Source organism: Perissodus microlepis, chromosome 7 (assembly GCF_051167445.1).
Source record: "Perissodus microlepis isolate ML-2025 ecotype Zambia chromosome 7, ASM5116744v1, whole genome shotgun sequence".
Classification (NCBI taxonomy): domain Eukaryota; kingdom Metazoa; phylum Chordata; class Actinopteri; order Cichliformes; family Cichlidae; genus Perissodus; species Perissodus microlepis.
The window spans coordinates 22,086,804-22,100,545 of record NC_140467.1 but is presented as its reverse complement, the minus strand read 5'-3'; the positions used below and the strand labels follow the sequence as shown (position 1 = coordinate 22,100,545).

The following is a 13,742-nucleotide window of genomic DNA, read 5'->3' as shown; positions in this document are numbered from 1 at the left end:
TGCTAAAATTAATTCTTCATTTTTGGGAGTTCTTTCATATTTCAGTAAGAAACGCTGGTGCGTAGTTCTCCTCGTTGCAGGTTTGTTTAGAAGGCTTTGATTACAAAATCTGCCCCGAGTCTGACTGAACTTTTATCCTGAAGTAAGATAAAGGTCAAAGGGAAATCAGGCATCGTCAATAATACGTTTGTTGTCTCTGTCAGATTAGCTCTTTTATTTCAGTTGTGTTTCAAAGGCGTTTGGTCTGCCTCCCTCTAACTTTTGACAACTTAGAAGAGGAAGGCTTATTGTAGTCCCACAAGGCTTAATTATCCCTCCATCTGATAACAACCTGGTAAGAGAGGAGGTCGGCCAGAATGAGAACAGGAACCAAGGGAGGGGTGGGGGGGTAGGATTAATGTAGATTGTCTGATATTACCTGGCCTCTGATCAAAAGACTGTGTTGGCAGGCGGAGCACATAATCCTCTTGATTTCGCCTGTCAGTGCCAAAAACTTCTGGTACTGTGTAGCTCACTGGGTAGGGCAAGACATTACTGACCAGCCAATGGGAACTCTGCCATATCGTTTCCATAAATACATATCTTAAAGCATGAATCATATTAAATATTTCATCAAAATGCGCAGGTAAGTACTGACCTCACAGCCCTAGAGCAGAATGATTCTTTTTTCCTGTCATTTTTGTTTTTATAAATATTGACAAATTTTCGTATGATAGTACTAAGAGTTTTGTGGCATTTTAATATATCCATCCATTCTTACATTTTACTCGCTCTCTGTTGTATTATCTGTGGATCTTTGTGTCCAGAGAGAAAGCAATTTTGAGCAAATTTTCATCTTTGGTCATCATCTTTTTTTTCTCTTCTGAAGTGCATCTCTCTTGCAATAAGATGCAATAAGATGAAATATTGTTAGAATGGGGGGTTTTTTTTCAACTCAAGGACATTTTCTCAAAAAAAAAAGGAAAAATAGACAAAAAAGTGATGTTTAAAAAAGAGAGCAGCTCAAAAGACACTGACAAAAGAAATGATGATTAAGATAATTATGATGTGTGGCATTATATATAATTACATACAAAAACCACCATATGCATATCTATGTATCTGTCTATGTATCATATATGCTTAATGCTAAGCTTACTGTGCAGTCAGACACATGAATATGTCCTCTATAGAAAACAAAGAGCAACTTGCAAACCATCTATCAAGTGCAGATCCTGATGCCACATTCTGATGGAGAATGTTTCTTTTAAAACCCATTTTTTTGTATAGATCTGTGCTTTTGGCTTCCTTTAAAAGACGTTTTGTGCATAATCTAGTTTGAAAATAGAATCTATCCTTTGAAAGAGCTGTCCTAATGCTAAACTGCTTAATGGATAGAAAAAGCAGCAATTTGACTTACCTACAAAGAAAGTACCTAAAAGAAATCTACCCATATTTTGCAACATTACCAACCATGGTTAGTTACTATATCATGATAATTGATTTTTCTGACATTTGCCCCTATTCACTTTAAGAAACTTTCCCACAGTGGATTCACCTCCATGCTGAAGGTTACATTTTAGAGATGATCTCAATCGATGATATATGATTATATCAGATAGGAGGAGAGGAGAGCCGAGCATCCATGTCTAATGATTCAAATAGCCGCTTTCACCTCTGTTGGGAAAAGTAATTATGAGAAAGTCACGTGAGGCTGAAAAAGGGAACGTGGATGAGGACAAGATCAGTGAAGTGCACCAATCATCTTTTGCAAAATAATTTTTTGCTGAAAAATTGCGACATTTGTTGACAAGAAATTGTTTTGCATGCAAAGCAACAATTTAAAAGTCTAAAAAAGGGACGTTGATTATAAGAGGAACATAAAAGAAGAGATGAGAAGAGTTTGATTAAATTGTGTGCAAAGATAAAAATTTAAAAAGTGCAAACTCATTGGAGTATGTAGGGGACACTGGGGTAGCATGTCCTATACAGTAGATCTGGAAATAACAAAGCGTTGTATGATGCAACACAAAGAAGGAACATTGCCAAAGTCTCCATTATTAAATGACTGTGAGCTGCTCTGTACAAACCTCAAAAATTTAAGTTATATGACCTGTTAAACTGTTCACAGATACATGCATCAAAAGTTGGTTCAAGGAAATAATCTTGCAACCTTTGCTCATTTGTTAGAAGTGCTGCCATTGCTGTGCCTCACGTTTTATTCACCAAATAGAATCGTGTCAGAAGTCCAATTGTTATTCTAAGCAATGACAGACCTTCTCTGCATCAAATCATAGCAAGACTCAAGGTTTCTGTGGAGGTGAGGCAATTCACTTTAAAACACTGTGAGGAAACTGGAACATTTGTTTCCCAAACACGATCAGGCAGGCTGAAAGTGACCACACCGTCAGAGGATCCAGACATTTAGCTGTATTGGCAGAGAGACGGAGAAGCAATTTGATCACAGATGATGTGAAAAATGTTTAATTTACCCTTATTAATGGACTTCTTACAGATAATGTAAATAAAGAAGAACAGTCAGAAGAAGGCTGTCCAGCAGAGGAGTCAGGAGTCTCTAAACCGCTTCTTGTGGAAGGAAACAAGGTCAGATTGGCGAGGTAGTCTGAGACTAACATTTCACTGTGATTGACTGAAAAAATTGTCCTTTTTCCTGATGACTGAGGTTTTAGATTTTAGGTTAGTTTTAGATTACTGGCAGTAACAGAGAGGTTTGTGTAAGTGTTATCTACACTGAAACGAGTGGGGAGAATATTCAAATTTATGGCTATCATAATTTAGACCCCTGCAGTGAATCGACATCTTCCTGACCAAGGAGCATTGCGGTCCTCGGAGTCATACTATTCTGACTGGTTTATATATTTATTTATGAGTATTCATGCCTTAGACCAACGTGCGCTGACTGTCATGGACTAAAAAAGCAGCCACAAAAAAATCCGTCAGTCAGATTTTTCCTACAGAAGTCAATATAAATGAATGATAAGCAATGATAATGCTGTTCATAATGAGCAAATTAGTTACTTAACAGTTCAGTAATCACTGAGTGGGCCATAAATTTGAAGCCAGAAGGACAATCAGATGGAAGCTTATCAATCCTCCATTTATATCAGCACCCTGCTGAACTGTGAAGAGCACACGAGTCAAACACATGGTCTGTGACATGTGTTCGACGGTGTTTCAGATCAGGGATTATTGCGTTAATTAGCATGGATATGCTCTTCAAAAACTGAAACCCGTCAGTGATTGGATCAGATAAGCATTTGACATTCAGAGCTTGCTTTTACCCCTCTTTTTGCAAATCCCAGGGAGGATTTCATAACAGACGCCTGCCTGCTACTGAGCTGTCAAATTCTATTTTCTTCTTTACCATTTTTACTGTCTGCAGTAGTGCTGTGCTGTGTATCAGTGTTAACTTGTTGTAGAGTAGTGCCATTATGTTTTCCAGCTGAATATCGAGTAGGATTTCTAGACTGTATATGAAAGATGAATATAGCCTCTGGGTCTGAAAAGTGAAGCCAAAGGGGAGCTTCTTTAAACCTGCATTCTTCCTAATAACCAGCAGTTGGCGACTTATTTGGTTTCAGAAAGTTTGTGTACGGAAGTCAAGTGTCCTTTTGTCTTAGTTTCTGTTGGATTATTCTTGCCTTTTCACTACTTTACACCTATGACTTAGTGAAACCCCGTCAGCCTGAGTGATCTTTGTCCTCACCATCCTCTGTATTTTCAAACTGGATTGTGATGAGTGAAGTGTGGATCTGATTGTGATGTGCTGTTTAGCTTGCAACCTCTTAATCACAAGTCATTAGTCAATGGCCAATACCTTCTTTCTGAATCTTTGAATTAACATAATTTAATAGTATTACCCAAAAATGAGTGACAGAGCCAATAATGTCATCAGAACATTTTTCATTAAGGTCAGAGTCAATTCCTGTTTTCCCACAGACAGGATCAGATGTCTTTTTGCAGCCACAGGTATCACCTGCTGGTGGTTCATCTTATATATTATCTGGAGATGTAAGTGAACTTCAATGTTTCTTTTTGTGCTCTATGTCCAAGTCTCCTTCCTTTATTCACTGCACATCACTTTGTGATCAACAATTGCTTTCTATTCTGGATATTCCAGGCTCTGGCATTGTAGGTAACCCTTGTTTATTTTGAACTCTATCATGTTGTTCAGCGATAGTTTTTCTGTGTTTTCTACATTTTTGACAGGGTTATATTGTCTGAAACAGAACACAACAAATTTTCACTCTACTAAAATTATAGTTGAGTGATTTTTGCAAATATGAGCACGCTGCCAGTCCCCTGACTACATAGAAAACAAAAATTTTGACAATTTAACAAACAGTGCCACAAAAGAAAACATCATTGAGTAAAAATACATAAAAAAAATCTGATGCTGTTAGGGCTCACTCACTCAGACCATAAAATGGGTTAGTGACCCCCTGGCAATCACAGTTGGCTCGGGAAAAAAACATTCCCCAATCAGTTGGTAAATGGTTGCTGGAAGTCCCTGGCTGCTGATACAGTATGTAAAACTGGTCACAAAAAGGGTGCTGCACCAAAAACCTCGTTGTAATTGGTTTAGGTGTTGGCAGGTTGCCATGGTTGGTTGTTGCATAGATGATGCAAGCTTGTCTGCAAACACTTGCCAACTACTTACCAAGTGGTAAGGAGATGTTTATAGATATGTTGTCATCTTCCAGGCAAACTGTGGGGAACCAGAGCAACCTGACAGTGACCTCCATACGCCTGTTTGCAACCAACTTCAACTAGTAATAACCAACAGCCAGTCACCAACCAGCTGAGGAATACACATTTTTTTCTAGAAACCATGACTGCCAGGGGGGCCGACCCTACTGGCTCAAAAATTATTAGCTCCTCCTCTTCAGCAAAATATGTAGTCAATATGATAACCTTTGAACATTTGAAACTTTCAGCATTCATTCATTTTGATTGCAACAAGCACCAGCATCTGGACACTTGGTAGTGCACTGCAAGTAGTGCAAGCTTAGGTAAGGCCACAGCTGTTCTAACTAAAACAAATAATTCCTTATTCGAGGAAGACATTTTGAGATGTCACAGTAGGAAGACCACATGTGTAAATTAACAATAACAGATTCTTAACGGTTTAGGGTTATTTAAAAAAAACAATTTAAAGGACATTTTTTTAATCCTTAAGATTTATTTAACACTTTAAATAATAAGTATGATCAAATACTTTTTAACAAAAGAGAAATTCTTCATAAGTGATGTAAAGGAAGATTTACTTCTCAATCCAGTGCCCTTCCAACTCGTGCTTTTCGCCATCTATCTTGAGTCATTTCAGAAGAGAAAAACAGTAAAAGGCTCTTGAATTCTCAGAGTGAAAAGCTGCTGCCCATCTTCTTTTTCCCCCCCAACTGTCATATGTAGACAAATAAAAGTAAGCTGGCTTCTTTCATTCTATTATTCTGTTACCCTTGACTTCATTGAGTACTTCTTCTGCAAAACAGCCCTTAAGGGCATTTTAAAAGTAGAAGCATAAAGCAGAAATGCACTCAGGATCTAGCTTTAAGTGTGTCAAACTGCAATTTGAAATGAACTTTACACAACTAACCAGATATAGTCTATGCTTACAATAAAATAGTGATTTTTCTTTTTTACTTTGGCCCTCCAGTATGTGAAATAAATTACATAAATGATTCTAGTTTGCATGTAAGTGACTGAGGGGGCCTTTGGGGTATTTTTAATCTGAAAAATATGTCCTACGCTAAATTGGTCAGTCTGTTTCTCTTATTCATATTTCTGCCACAGTTGGCCCACTGGTGTGGCAATGATGATGGAAATTTTTATATATACTTTTTAACATTATAAGCTTTCATTGTATTGTAATTTTTCACTTTTAATGCAGTAAACTTCCTGACAGAACTAGAGTAGAAAGATTTATGGCTACAGACAGTCATTGATAGATGCTTATTGCCCAAAGATAGATATATCGTTACATCAGGACTCTTTTAAGAGCTGGTCGCCCAGCCAATCTGAGCAATCAGGGTAGAAGGTATTTAGTCAGCGAGGTGACCGAGGACCTGAAAGCACTCCTGCATTAGTCTGTGGAGAGAGGCAATCCTTCCAAAAGGAAAACATTTTATGTAGCACTCCACCAATATTTGTGTCTTTGTGGTAGAGTGGCTAGATGGAAGCCACTCCTCAGTAAAAGGCAGATGACAGTCAGCCTGGAGATTGCCAAAAGGCACCTGAAAGACTCTCAGACAATGAGACACAACATTTTCTGGTCTGAAGAAACAAAGATTGAACTCTTTTTCCTAAATGCCAAGTATCTTGTCTGGAAGAAACCAGGCACAACTCATCACCTGTCCAATACCATTTCTACATTAAAGCATTGTGTGGAGATGTTTGTCAGTAGCAGGAACTGGGACACTGACTAGTCAAGGTTAAGGGAAAGATGAATGTAGCAATGTACAAAGATATCCTTGATGATGTCCTGCTCCAGAGCGCTCTAGACTTTCAACTAGGGCGAAAGTTCAGCTTCCAACAGGACGATGACCCTAAGCACACTACCAAGATAACAAAATGAGTGGCTTCAGGACTATTGGGTAAATGTCCACGAGTTAACCAGCCAGAGCCCAGACTTGAACCTACTTTAGAGAGATCTGAACATGTCTGTGCACCGAACCTCCTGATCCTGACTGAGTTTGAGAGGTTCTTCAAAGAAAAATGGAAGAAACTTCCCAAAAATAGGGTTTCCAAGTTTGTAGCATCATAGTCAAAGACTTCAGCATGTATTTGCTTCCAAAGGTGCTTCAACTAAGTATTGAATCTAGGCTGTGAATACTTATGCACATGTTATATATGTTTTTTCCAATAATATTTTTGTTTCACTTTGTCATTATGGGGTATTATGTGTAGAATTTGGAGGAGAAAAATTAATTTAATTAATTCTGGTATAAAGCTTTAACATGAAAAAATGTAGAAGAAGTAAAATGCTGGTAATATTTTTCAGATATACTCTGCTTTAAATTTCAGCCTCTTAAGGTTCTTCTTCTTCTCTGTGCCCTTTTACTACTATTTCTATTCTGTGATCAGTCCCCAGTTCATCTATTTTCGGGTGTTAAAATACTGCCATATTAGTTATAAATTATATTTTAGTTACCAAAATAGTTTGGTTCCTTGACGGTCAATAAATGTAATTTGCGTAATGTTGGGTGAGCCTCACACACTTTCACAGTAGTTTGTGGTGACTTTTGTATCATTTTATACTATTTTCATTCCATTCACCATTCAGATTTGTCACTGGATTGCAAAAAACAGGACGGTGATGACCAAAATTCCAAACTAGAGGCTTGTGGTGGGGCGTGGTCTGCGGTGCCGTGCAGGGAGGGCGGACGCACCTGCACGGCATCCGTAATCACGCCCGCCGGGTTAAAACACGGGGACTCAGGTGTGTGGGGGTTGTGTTGTGGTGAGATGTGAATAAAGATGGCTCTAAATGATACTCCGTGGTCCCGCCGTGCCTTATTCTCGCCACAAGGCTTAAAAACAGTAGTCATCAAGTCACGACATAGGAACATTGACAGTAATTCAAGGAATGGGGAATTGAAAATGTTTAATTTTACAAGTATGCAAGATGCACCTGAATGCATCATTTTTTTCTGTCTGTTGAGACTTTGTTAGTTGGCTTTCAGGTTTCATTAAGAACACAGATTTCACAAGGCCTTCTGCTGATTCAGTCATTAAACTGTAGACGGCTTTAGTCACGCTTAACTTCGCAGCCGGTCGTGTTTGATAGGAAAGACACGCGAAAGGAAAAGGTCGACCTCTACTATTAGTCTGTGAGTAGGTGGGACAAACTGCATTATTCCACACCAGACCCTATTTCTACACACATTGTTTTCTACATATCACCCTTTCCTTTCAGTGTTGGAATTCCCCTACTACACAAGACAAGCAAAGAAAAATAAAATCCATAAAAAGGTAAAGGATAAAAGCAGACAGCATACAGATTCAAATACAGTTTAACAGTAGAAGATTCTTTTCTTTCAGCTTGCAGGCATGCATAATATAAAGCAGAATGTGCTTAAACTGGGGCAGTATGGTTTGGCAATTGTTCTGAGATTATTGTGTGCAAGATGATGCAAAGTTTGCCTTGCTGCGATGTTTAAAGATCCCAGTTGGCAGCTATATACAATATGCGGCTCCTCCAGTCCTAACAAGCTCAGCCTGTCTCTTCTGTTGGTGGCAGGTTTGCCAGACAGCCACACCTTGTGAAGGACCCAGTTTCAAAGTTTCCTGACAGATCCTTTTGATTATCGTGAATGTGGGCAGCAAGAAAAAAAAGGCATTACAGAGTTATTTTCTACGGGAACAAAGGCGCTGGCTCACCACATTCTTAGAGCAGCTATAAAAAAATGAAACTCCCAACATACTTTAAAGGGGTTACAGTGGGAGTTGCTCTTTAAAATTACTTTTCTTGTGTCAGATCTGATGGTTTGAATCCAGCTGTCCTCAAGCCAAGGTCTCTACAAATCAGAAAGAAGATGTCTGCGTGTTAGGATCTAAGCAATGTTAGGAGCTGGTGGTTTCTTGTAGTTTGCAACAATATTTAGATGGGTGGTCAGTAGGGGTGCAACGATACAGAAAATTCACGGTTCGGTTCGATACTTTGGTGTCACGGTTCGATATTTTTTCGATACAAAAAAAAAATGTTCATGCCTTTTTAATTTGTCATTTATTAAATTTTCACGGCACATTCTGCACCACATCTCTGTGCGTTCATCATTTGTTTGAAGCCAGCTCACCTCCTGCAACTACTTTTCCGAGAATACGTGCTTCTTTTGTGGTTCGGACTCCTTCTGACATTTCTTTGGAGGTGGAGGAACATCACAGTAATTGCTTAAAGGAGCTTCTTCAACATCTTTAAGAGTTCTAAACAAATGTCTGTCCTCCTCCTGAAAATCTTATGTACGCAAACACGCATTGCAACTTCTTATCTTGTGCCCGTTTTTTATTTTGACAGCGAATGCGCACCTGCGGACCACTTATGCGCACCCCTGGTTATTTAGCTCGTCATATTGCAGCCACAGAAATTCTTTTGTCCATGAAACCATAAAGCTGCACTTTCTTTTTGCCTTATAGTCTGATTTGTCATAACTTTTCCGTTTTGTGGTAAGCTTTTCTTTGGCTGTCACTTCTTCACCCTGACCTGTCTTATTTGGCTCAGCAGAACTAAAATATATATCCTGCTGCTTTTACACACGCACTCACATAACGCTCAGCGATTCTCTGCGCGATCAACCTCTCACATGTTTAAGCTTGCTGCGGGAGATTTCACTTGTCATGTTTGCATAGTAAGCTAACGATTGATAAGACGATGTCAGAGGAATTGGTGCGCAAATTATCATCACTCACCAATCAGTGCTGTCTCTCTCTATACACAGTTCGCGCGATTGCAAAGTGAAAGCAAAAAACAAGCGCAAATTCAAACGCGATTTCAATATGTCACATATTGACAGTGGCTCACCGATGCCAATGACATAATTACCCAGCTACATTTCCGAAAGAATGCAAAAGCATTGACATATATTTTACCTTCCTACAATAGGCCGGCGGGCAGGGCTGAGATAGATTTTGGTAGCCCGACTGGAAAAATCGCTAGCCCCGGGACGTCGGGCTAGCGATTTTGCGAGCCCTGTATCTGATTGAGGAATCACTCATCTTTGGAAAAGAGAGTTTATTACAGAGAAATGTCTCTTTCCAAAATAAAAGCTATACTATACGCTTCTTCTGGGCTATATTCTCAGCAGCATATTAAACATCAGGTCCCCATAAGGAGAATCATGTGCTAACGGCTGTCTAAATGACTTGGGTAAAGTTTGTAGCATGCGTGCTTGTTGTTTTTGTCTGCTTCCACTTGTCTTTGCACTAGGATGATGTCGGCGTAAATGTGCAGTCATATTCGTTGTGTTCCCACAAGAGAGATTAATCTCGTTGAAATGACGTTAACGCCACAACACGGCAAATCTCCGTTAACGAGCTACCGCGAATCGCCCCGTGCGTGGGGCTGGACGTCCAACGCGTTAACGAGCTAACTGCGCTAACACACTAGCTCCCACCCATGTAATTGAGCATTGCGTGGCACATCCAACATACTGTTTTACTTTAGTCCATGACGCGCTTACCTTCAGGGTCATACGTCCCATGAAAACCAAAATAGTTCCAAACGCCAGATCTGAATGAGGGTGGGGGAGGTTCAATTTGCCATGTTGCAACGAGAGCTTAACTTCTGTCTCGCTAGCGTGCCCTGCGCTCAGTGAATCTGCGTTCGACTACTCCGCCTAGGCTGCACTGTCGAGCGCAGATCCACTGAGCGCTCAACACAGACAGCATCTCAGAAGGAAAGTTGATAAAATAAATTAAAAATTTTGTATTGTTCGATACATATGCGTACCGAACCGAAAGCACTGTATCGAACGGTTCAATATCGATACGAGTATTGTTGCACCCCTGGTGGTCAGATACTGAACAACCATCCCTGTGAATACTGAGTAAACAGCTGTCTGTGTAGATTTGCATTCATCCAGGTTATACAGCCCGTTCTCACTGCCGAGGCGTAACATCCTGACGATTTGTCACGTCCCGCGACGTTCCTGAGGAACGCGAAAGGTGACCTTCCGCATTCTTATGCTACGTGCCGGGTTATGGGTGAAATACAGTAGAATGATGGTCCCGCGGTAATACAGGGAGTGCAGAATTATTAGGCAAGTTGTATTTTTGAGGAATAATTTTATTATTGAACAACAACCATGTTCTCAATGAACCCAAAAAACTCATTAATATCACAGCTGAATGTTTTTGGAAGTAGTTTTTAGTTTGTTTTTAGTTTTAGCTATTTTAGGGGGATATCTGTGTGTGCAGGTGACTAGTACTGTGCATAATTATTAGGCAACTTAACAAAAAACAAATATATACCCATTTCAATTATTTATTTTTACCAGTGAAACCAATATAACATCTCCACATTCACAAATATACATTTCTGACATTCAAAAACAAAACAAAAACAAATCAGCGACCAATATAGCCACCTTTCTTTGCAAGGACACTCAAAAGCCTGCCATCCATGGATTCTGTCAGTGTTTTGATCTGTTCACCATCAACATTGCGTGCAGCAGCAACCACAGCCTCCCAGACACTGTTCAGAGAGGTGTACTGTTTTCCCTCCTTGTAAATCTCACATTTGATGATGGACCACAGGTTCTCAATGGGGTTCAGATCAGGTGAACAAGGTGGCCATGCATTAGTTTTTCTTCTTTTATACCCTTTCTTGCCAGCCACGCTGTGGAGTACTTGGACCCGTGTGATGGAGCATTGTCCTGCATGAAAATCATGTTTTTCTTGAAGGATGCAGACTTCTTCCTGTACCACTGCTTGAAGAAGGTGTCTTCCAGAAACTGGCAGTAGGACTGGGAGTTGAGCTTGACTCCATCCTCAACCCGAAAAGGCCCCACAAGCTCATCTTTGATGATACCAGCCCAAACCAGTATTCCACCTCCACCTTGCTGGCGTCTGAGTCGGACTGGAGCTCTCTGCCCTTTACCAATCCAGCCACGGGCCCATCCATCTGGCCCATCAAGACTCACTCTCATTTCATCAGTCCATAAAACCTTAGAAAAATCAGTCTTGAGATATTTCTTGGCCCAGTCTTGATGTTTCAGCTTGTGTGTCTTGTTCAGTGGTGGTCGTCTTTCAGCCTTTCTTACCTTGGCCATGTCTCTGAGTATTGCACACCTTGTGCTTTTGGGCACTCCAGTGATGTTGCAGCTCTGAAATATGGCCAAACTGGTGGCAAGTGGCATCTTGGCAGCTGCACGCTTGACTTTTCTCAGTTCATGGGCAGTTATTTTGCGCCTTGGTTTTTCCACACGCTTCTTGCGACCCTGTTGACTATTTTGAATGAAACGCTTGATTGTTCGATGATCACGCTTCAGAAGCTTTGCAATTTTGAGACTGCTGCATCCCTCTGCAAGAAATCTCACTATTTTTGACTTTTCTGAGCCCGTCAAGTCCTTATTTTGACCCATTTTGCCAAAGGAAAGGACGTTGCCTAATAATTATGCACACCTGATATAGGGTGTTGATGTCATTAGACCACACCCCTTCTCATTACAGCGATGCACATCACCTAATATGCTTAATTGGTAGTAGGCTTTCAAGCCTATACAGCTTGGAGTAAGACAACATGCATGAAGAGGATGATGTGGACAAAATACTCATTTGCCTAATAATTCTGCACTCCCTGTATACGTTCCAGCCATGTATTCCAGCTCTAACCCTAACCTTAACCAGCACTTTAATGACGTTAAATAGTATTTTCCAAAGCGATTTAAGTAAAATGAACGAACATGTGTAGATTGATTCCAAACGGTTCTCATGTTTCCTCATTTTTTTCCGATCTTCCGTGTTGTGTGCCCGGAAGCGTAACATGTTGACGATTTGTCACCTAGCGTTGGGAGTGAGAACTTGTTGGGTTATAGTAGTGCTGAGAGCTTGAAAAAGGCAAATGGATATTTCGCCCTTCTTCCGAGAGACTTCTTAACTTCTAGAACAGCCAGTGGCGAGTCCGAGGGACTGGGATGAGGGGGTCGGTCCAAACATCTTCATATTATGTTGTTATCAGCTCAAGTTCATTTGGGACTTGGCTGTACTTTCAGGTAACACCAGTGTACCAGCAAGTTGTGAAGACCCCGTTCCTATATGTAATGGCAGCTTGGCAATAGGCAAAGCTTCTTGAGTAAATGAAGTTCAGGCTAAAAAAAAAAAAAATCCATCAAGGTTAAAGGTCAACCAGCACCCACCCTAAAACACCTCAACGGCTACTTTAAGGTTTTAGATGAATACTGCAAAGGTTAAACATGCTTCATGCACATCCTGAATATAAATAAATGAAGACAGATACTTAATACTCAAGTTTGAGTATACTTTTATTTCTGCATGTTAATTAAGGCAACTATAGTAAAACTAACTAAATAAATAAATAATATAAAAATAAAGGAAGGAAGGAGGTGACATTCTGTGAATGAAACCTTCTTTCAGCTGTTCGCTTATTGACAAGATGTCACTCCTCATGTTTGATTTGGCAGATGCCAGATGCACTTCTTGAAACAACCCCAAAGGGATCTGGGCTTCCTCCTAGGACTGAACCAGGGATCTTTTACTAGTTAGACAAGTGTGCAAACCACACTATTGGGCCACTGGGCAAACTTCAGAGACAAAGACTGCAAAAAAAAAGTGCAATACAGAAAAAAGAACCCATGAAAGACACAAATACATTAATAACTTTGCTCTCACATACTGTCAGAAGTAGGAGCCGTACTTTGCCTCACATTAAATTAACTTCTTTAAATTTGGTTACTGCATTTTCAGTTAGATATTCACTGTAATTAAAATTTCCCCCAAATGTGCGTAGTCTATAACTGAAAATCAAAAGTTGTAAAATGCACAGACGATCTCAAAATCAGTTAGAAGTCCGTGTGACTCAACAGGACCCCCTGCAGCGTGAAATGTAAACAGTGCCTGAACATAGTCACCTGTGCTGCCAGCATGTCTGCCTTACTGACATGGTTGGAAATAGGTGTTGTTTGTCTTCTAATACCATTTAGAAGATATTTGCATATTTGATCTCAAGAGTTCAAATATGCTAATTTCTTTCCAACTCAGCCTTGAAAAGTGAAGCAGCATCACTCCTT

At 40.0% G+C, this 13,742-nt stretch overlaps 1 protein-coding gene across 4 annotated transcripts in view; it reads left to right on the top strand.

Moving 5' to 3' along the window:
• Positions 1-13,742, top strand: part of LOC146383060 (alpha-1,3-mannosyl-glycoprotein 4-beta-N-acetylglucosaminyltransferase C-like) — a 76,054-nt gene that overhangs the window by 13,157 nt on the left and 49,155 nt on the right. Inside the window, exon 3 of one of the 4 annotated variants that reach the window (XM_084934189.1) lies at positions 2,495-2,583. The exons of the other annotated variants lie outside the window; for them this stretch is intronic. The gene's annotated coding sequence lies outside the window, so the exon portion shown is untranslated. The remainder of the gene's footprint in view (positions 1-2,494; positions 2,584-13,742) is intronic. 4 annotated transcript variants of the gene reach the window in all.